Source organism: Crocuta crocuta, unplaced genomic scaffold (assembly GCF_008692635.1).
Source record: "Crocuta crocuta isolate KB4526 unplaced genomic scaffold, BGI_CrCroc_1.0 scaffold26, whole genome shotgun sequence".
NCBI classification, from domain to species: domain Eukaryota; kingdom Metazoa; phylum Chordata; class Mammalia; order Carnivora; family Hyaenidae; genus Crocuta; species Crocuta crocuta.
The window spans coordinates 15,001,608-15,009,860 of record NW_027532249.1 but is presented as its reverse complement, the minus strand read 5'-3'; the positions used below and the strand labels follow the sequence as shown (position 1 = coordinate 15,009,860).

General features: G+C 39.5%; 1 pseudogene; it reads right to left on the bottom strand.

The window, feature by feature from the left end:
• The window catches only part of LOC144243091 (protein N-terminal asparagine amidohydrolase pseudogene), a 10,444-nt pseudogene extending 3,321 nt beyond the window's left edge, over positions 1-7,123 (bottom strand).
• Positions 7,124-8,253: the final 1,130 nt, after the last annotated feature.

The window sequence follows — 8,253 nt, the reverse complement described above, 5'->3', positions numbered from 1 at the left end:
TCTAAAAAAAAACTACTTGTTTTTTTTTTTTTTTTTTTAGTTTAGTTTTGAGAGAGCAAAAGTGCATGCACAAGCAGGGCAGGGGTTGAGAAAGAGGGGGACAGAGGATCCACAGCAGGCTCTGTGCTGACAGACAGCCCACCACGGGGCTCGAACTCAAACCACAAGATCATGACCTGAGCCAAAGTCGGACACTTAAGCAACTGAGCCACCCAGGTGCCCCCCTACTTGCCATCTTTGATGTCCTCTTCTCCAATGTTCTTTTGAAAAAGGACCTATTAATAAACCTCCACTCTTTTCCACAGCTCTGTATTTTAATTATCTGCAGATAAATATTTGATATTTGTTCATGCCACCATCCTGACCACGCAGCACAGAACGTGGTATATAAACAGGCTCCCCATATAGAACTATTTCACAAACCAACCAGCTCCCACCAAATCCACACTTGACGATGTTTCATCTAATGGACCTTCCTCCACAGGTTCCAAAAAATTACCAGATAGAAGACTGTCCTCAACCTGAGCCCATAAAAACTGCTTTCACTAAGAAAAAATAAATGTGCTTGCTTCTTTTATCAGAAAGGAGCAATGGGGGGATTTCATGGGAAGGTTGTATTCTTACTTTTCAGACACAGTTCAAAGCATGATCCTTAGGGAACTTTTCATCTAAAGGACAGCAAGTCTATGAAAACGCTGATCATAGTCATGTGGTTTATGACAGACAAGTGCTGGGAATAGGTGCATCCTTCTGTTCAGACTTGTGTTTATGGTATGCCCACTCTTCTTGGGGACAGGAGAGCCTTAAGCACATCACACCAGCTGGCCCCAGGGACACTCCACTTCTGAGCACAGACATCTGCAGGTCAGGGGGATGCTAGTCCCCAGGGAGCGACCACCCCTGTGTGTGCAGCAACGTCTCCACTCACAGCCACTGGAGTGTCTTACCATTTGTTACATTAACTGTGTGTGAGGCAGCCTTGCTTCTTCTTAGGAAATGACTTGGTAATTCACCAGCTGGTGCCAAGGAGCCATGGAAGACTGTAGTGTACTCAAGGCAGCCATCAGCTTGTGGCAGGCACAAGAGGACTTGTGGATGGCAGGGTGAGACTCTGGGTCACCACCCCACTTAGGTGCAAAATACACAGGAGCCTTGGTCTATTCCTACACCTTGACATAGTAATTATCTACAAGCAAATAATTAACAAGCCCCTCTACTCAGCACTCTGAAAAAAGTAGCTAGGCCATAGATCCTTACGTCCTACGGACAACTGTTCTGATGGATGCATTTCTAGACATATGTACATTTTTTAAAATTCTTAAGGTAGTTAACATACAGTGTGGTCATGCCTTCAGGATTAGAACCCAGTGATTTATCTCTTACATAGGACACCCAGCACTCATCCCAAAAAGTGCCCTCCTTAATGCCCATCACCCATTTAACCCCCCCCAAAAACACACATACACTCTTCTAGCAACCCTCAGTTTGTACTCTGCAGTTAATAGTCTTGTGGTTTCCCTCCATTTCTGTATTTTATTTTTCCTTTCCTCCCCCTATGTTCATCTGTTGAGTTTCTCAAATCCCACAGGAGTGCAATCATATGGTATCTGTCTTTGACTGACCTATTTTGCTTAGCATAATACCCTCCAGTTCCATCCACATTGTTGCAAATGGCAAGATTTCAAACTTTCCTCACAGAGTAGTATACCATTATATACACACACATACATACACACACACACACACACACACACACCACATCTTCTTAATCCATTCATCAGTTGATAGACATCTGGGCTCTTTCCATAACTGGGCTACTGTCGATTGCGTGGCTATAAACACTGGGTTGATTATATAGCCACTGGGTGGCTATAAACACGTGCCTCTTCAAATCAGCATTTTTGTATCCTTTGGATAAATTCCTACTAGTGCAACTGCTGGGTTGTAGGGTGCTCGGTTTTTAACTTTTTGAGGAAATTCCATATTATTTTCCAGAGTGGCTGCAATCAGTTCGCATTCCCACCAGAAATGCAAAAGGGTTCCCCTTCTCTGCATCCTGACCAACACCTGTTGTTGCCTGAGTTGTTAATGTTAGCCACTCTGACAGGTGTGAGGTGGTATCTCATTGTGGTTTTGACTTGTATTTCCCTGATGATGAGCAATGTTGAGCATCTTTTCATGTGTCTGTTGGCCATCTGGATGTCTTCTTTGGAAAACTGTCTATTCCTGTCTTCTGCCCATTTCTTCACTGGATGATCTGTTTGGTTTTGAGTTTGGTTAAGTTCTTTACAGATTCTGGATATTAACCCTTTATCTGATACATTGTTTGCAAGTGTCTTCTTCCATTCCTAGACATATGGACATTAAGAATGCACCTTCTGCATATGGCGAGATGCTCCTCAGAGCCACTGTGGTCATTTAAAATACAAAGAGCTTCTACAAGTGCACGCCAAAAACAAATTTCACTTCCTACGCTTGTCTCTGGTATCTCACAGATTCAGGGGCACACCTCAGAACTTGGGATGGAGGGAGATTTGGGCAACAACTACGAAGAGAAGCGGTGATCAGGGCAGAGGACATGGAGGGCATGGCTGGGTCAGAGGCCACAGAGCCAAAGCCTGGCTTGCTGAGTGCCACCTCTCCCAGAACCCCAAATGGTGGCTCGGCAGACAGCCAGCAAGGCTTGTGAGGACAGAGAAGAGGAAAGCCTAAAAAAGGGAAATAAAAACCAAGTAAAAGCCACAGAAATCAGTTTGGCCCTGAGTTCCCACCTTTTAACTTCCAAATGATTTCTTGAATTAGAATTAATGTGACAGACTATTTAGTACGCTGATATTTACAAATAAATATTTATAAATATTTACAAATAAAGGTTGTCTTGCTATACACAAAAGAATGAAACTGGGCCACTTTTTTACACCATACACAAAAAGAAACTCAGAATGGACTAAAGACCTAAATGTAAGGTCTGAAGCCATAAAACTCCTAGAGGAAAATATAGGCAGTCATCTCTTGGCCTTAGCAATATCTTTCTGGCTCTGTCTCTTCAGGCAAAGGAAATAAAAGCAAAAATAAACAACTGGGACTATACCAAAATAAAAAGCTTTTGCACAGCAAAGAAAACCAACAAAACAAAAAAGGCAACCTACTGAATGGGAGAAGATACTTGCAAAGGCTATATCCAATAAGGGGTTAATAACCAAAATATATAAAGAACTCCTACAACACCAGAAAAATAATAATCTAAGTAGAAAACGGGCAGAGGACCTGAAAAGACATTTTCCAAAGAACACACACAGCCAACAGAGACATATGAAAAGATGTTCAACACCACCAATCATTAGGGAAATGCAAATCAAAACCTACAGTTATGAGATATCATGGCACGTCAATCAGAATGGCTAGTATTACAAGAAAAAACAAGCGTTGGTGAGAACGTGAATATATGGGAATCCTCATGCACTGTTGGTGGGAATGCAAACAGCCAATGTGGAAAACAGTATGGAGATTCCTCAAAAAATAAATAGAAATACTATACAACCCAGTATTTATACTTGTTGGTATTTACCCAAAGAAAACAGAAACACTAATTCAAAAAAGGTATCTGCATTCATATCTTTACAGCAGCATTATTTACAATAGCCAAGATATGGAAGCAACCAAAGTGTCCATCGATAGAGGAGCGGATAAAGAAGATGTGGCTCAGAAGAACTGAGCCACCCAGGTGCCCCTAGAACTCCTCTTATAAGTATAAAATTTTCTTCAATTGGCAAACATCTTAAGAACTACGTAATTATGGATTGACATGTTCATTTTGTAACTGTATTTTAAATATTTAACAGTTTAAAATTTAAATAATTACATGCAGAATATATTCTTTGTGAAAATCACAATAGAAAATAACAAATCTATTTTTTCCTACACTTCCAGTCAGCCCCAGACTATAAGGAAAAAAAAAATTCTCTGCATTTGAAAGTCCACTTAAGGAAAAAAAACCTCAAATGGCAATCCTGGTACTTCCCATGAAATTGGTGTCTTAAGAGATACTGTTCTGTTTTTTAATAAACTGGATTACAATAAACCAAAAGAAAGCAGTATCTACTCAACGTTACCAGAAAAGGAACTGCTATTTGGGAAGAAGAGAGGTAGGGAAAAAGTTACCTGTTTTAATGAAAACTTTACATTTAATTCAAATGTTTATCACATTACTCTTTTTAGAATAACAAGTAATTCAAATAAGAATGGTAAAGGCCTTAAAAGGTCCCACTCACACCAGTATGACTACCTTCAGGCTACGTGCAGCCTTGCATAAATGAAAAAGGACAGCAAGTAGAAAACACATTTACTTAAGGAGGTTAGAAATAGGGTATTCCACTGAATTTAACACATCAATTCCCCTCAAGTCCTTAAATGCTTAGGCAATTATCAGTGTCTTCCAGTTTATCAAGTACTTCAAAATCACAACACTACATATTTGGGAAAATACACTGGCCTATTAGTCTCACGCAAATTATTAAACCATAATACTGTATTTTGTATTTCTATTCTAGTAGAGGCTTATCAGACCACAAAATTATACACAGGAGTGATAGATAAAATCTATCTACAAGAGATTCAGTTCAATGGAATGAAATTTCTTTTTTTCTTTCTTTTTTTTTTTTTTTTTTTTTTTTTTTTTTTTTTTTGCCAGGTTAAAGTTGCTGGATGATATCTGGGAAAGCTATACAATGCAGATAAAAACAAACAGGTAATGTATCAAATAAACATGGCTAAATGAATAAGCCAGTGTTCCGCTTTCAGATCGTCTCTTTATCTTCCGTTAGTGGTCCTGTCTCCAATATAGAGCTAGTATATTTTACAATGATCTGTTATGACTCCAAATATTAACACCAGGAGATATTTCCTCCAACAGTGTTATTATAGAAAAAGGAAATGAGACCTTGCTCGGTATTTTCTGAAGAAATGCAGTATATAAAATATTGATCATTTGCTTCTCCATTAAAATGTGTCTTATTACCAAAAAAAAAAAAAGTATCAAATGAAGCTACATGTAAGAGTTTGTTTGGTTTTGCTGTTGTGATAACACACGCTTTCCTCTCTGTGCACCATCTGTCTTGCTGCTACAAAAAGAAATAAAAAAGGAAGAGAGGGAAGTGAGAGGAAGGGAAGGAGGGAGATAAGGGGAAAAATACTGTGAAGTCTAAGAATGATATATAGATGCCATGATTTTTGAGAAGAAAAAATACAGTGTTAAATACATATTAAAGTTGAGGGAGCTGTATGATCATCAAAAACTCACAATTTACCAAAGAAATTCTAAGCTTAACACATCTTTTTAAACTGTAGACTTTATTAAGCTAAGGTTTTGAATGCTATGCTAAAATTCTATATAATATAGAAGCCAACACTGAGACAGCTAAAGATTTCAGTAACAAATGTCCATTAAATTTTGTGACACAAAAGTTAATTTATTTAGGGGCGCCCTTAAGCATCTGACTCTTGGTTTCAGCTCAGGTCATGATCTCGTGGTTTGTGGGGTGAACCCCACATCAGCAGGTCAGCAGCACAGAGCCTGCTTAGGATTCCCTCTCTCTTGTTCTCTCCCCATATCCTGCTCATGCTGGCTTGCTCTCACAAAAATAAACTTTTAAAAAAAGTTAAATTATTTAAAACTAAAAGAAAACACATTCAAATGGATTTTTTCTGAAGAAGCATGGTGGATGTATTACTTTGTTCATATGCATTGAAAATATACAGCATTTACAGTGACCGATGGGAATGAAAACTGGTGTGAACCTTTTGGAAAGTTCTCTTTCAAGAAAATTAAAAATGTATCTGAGAATCTACCGCATGAAAAATGAAATGCAGAAAAATATTTTTACACGAAGATGTTCATAGTACTATATACAGTATTATCACCAGCAAGCCCCTCTGACCCCTGAACTCAGGAATGACCCCCTGAATTCAGCACGGCTCTCCTGAACTCGGGAAACTCCTAGAAGCTTCAACCCAACCGTCCATTTCACCTTTTAGAAGCTAACAAACTGCTGGATAGGAAAAGAAACATTTGAGGACAGGAAGCTCTGGACATGTTACTTTAGCTTCATTATAATGTTAAAATCACCCTCTGAGTATTCATCCCAAACTCCAATAAAAGCAGCTTGCTTATTACTAGGGTTCAGCAGTTACTGTTTTGGAAATTATTCTTATTTGTATAAATAAAGATGACTTTGTGAGGGAACCCAACCTGGTATAGGCTTTGTAACTTGCTAAGGAGTGGACCCACCTTGGTCTGGTAATAGTATTGGAAAGAATACTAAAATGTTGGCGATTAGAGACCATTAAATTATAATATATTCACCTAAGCAAAATATTACTTTACACTCCCCCCACACGTACACACACACACACACACACACAAAGTAGTAACCAGAGAGTGCTTGTTCCAGTGTGCATGGGAATGCATGGGGTTCAGAAAATGGCCCAGAGTTAAACATCTCTATCTGACCACAGACTAGCAGGTGATCTGGAGCAGGGTAGGAGAACTCTTGGCCTGTGTTTCTTCATTAAAATTCTGATATAATAATTCTTTAAACAGGTATAATAAGCAAGTAAGTATTAAAAAAGCCAAGTGTGAAACTTGGCACAGAGTAATCACACAGTAAACCACGACAGGTGAAAAAGCAGAATTCCCAACTATGTAGAAGCCTTCACAATGCAAATATCCTTCAATGTTCTGAGTAATGGGACTACAGAGTGACTTTTTTCTACTTTTCCTTCTTGTCTAAATTATCAATAAAGAAGCATGAATCTCCTATGCAATGTGAAAAGCATGTAATTTAATCAGCATAAGGCATGGTTTTAAAATATGCATGTAAGAGTAATTTAAAATACCAGTACTTAGTAGTTGACCTTCATCCATTTACATGTTCAAAACATTACAACTATCTTTTGAGCAACTATGTGTGCCAACCTCTGTTCAGACACTAAAGTAAGACCACTATGCATGGAGTTGATGTTCTATGGTGGAAGACAGAACAAATATGTATTTATCACTAAATCATCAGTTCTAGAACTGATGCTACAAGCACTTCTAAAATGGTGTTCTTGGCATTTACCGCATGCTTGCCGAAAAAACCAAAAACAGAATAGATCATAAAAATTTAAATTACAATTTTTTTTTCTTAAAAGTCACAAGAAGACAGTGTTGGGGCAGTGTTTTTACTAGGCATTCAAATCCTCCCTTGTTAAAATGCAGAATCTCATTCGCGTGGTCTGGGGTGAGGCGTGAGCAACTTTCTAACTTGTAACAGGCCCTTAACTGATACTGATGCTGCCGGGCCCATAACCACACTTAGAGGAACAAAGTTTTAGAGGCATGGTTAGGATTTTGTTTCAAAAAAGCACTAAGCTGATAATGCTGGCAGACAGTTTTGCTAACATATCCTATATTGTAACATAAACCTTTTGGAAAAGAAAATTTGAAGACATCGCTAATATTTTTCTACCTGAAATAAATTGTTATATTGATTCAGGCCTGTTTTGTTGAGCCAAACTGAAGATCCCATTCCCCCAAGTATTTCTCAGTCTTCCTGCTACGATCACTAGCGCTGTGTCCTCTCAGAGGCCTCTGGGAGCAGAGGGTCCCATCTTCCTTTTCTTCCCTATTTCCCTCCCACCCGTCTCCACCTCAGGCCTCACCTCTCATGCCTGGCCTCACCTAGACTCCAGTCCATACCAAACTGCCAGAAAAGCAGTGTTTCCTGGGGATACCTCTCCAAGTGCCACCTGCCCTTGACCAGTATCTCTTTCCACCGCACATGAGAACAAACCACAAGCCCTGCGGGATGTTTCCATTCCCCCCAAGGACCTGGCCCTCCCTGGCTTTCCTTCTCATTTCTTCTTCCCAGAGGGCTCTGCTCCAGCTCTCCATATCTTCAAGCCCTGAGCCACCGGACACTGCTGATCTTACCCTCTCAAGACCGCATGCTCCCCCCACTCCTCCTCACACTCCATTCAAACCCTGAAAAACTCCAACATTTTCCAGGAAGCCTCTCTGGGAGGTGTACCCATGCTGTGCCCAAGAATGAACCAAGTTCTTGGGTTCACACCATGGAACTAGCAAGACGGGCTAGTAGACTCCTGCACACGCTAAAGTATCCTTTCTGTCAACCTCCGTTACAGGATGGAAGTTTCATTCCCATAAGCTAAAAAAAAAAAAAAAAAAAAAAAAAAAAAAAGCTGGGGGGAGGG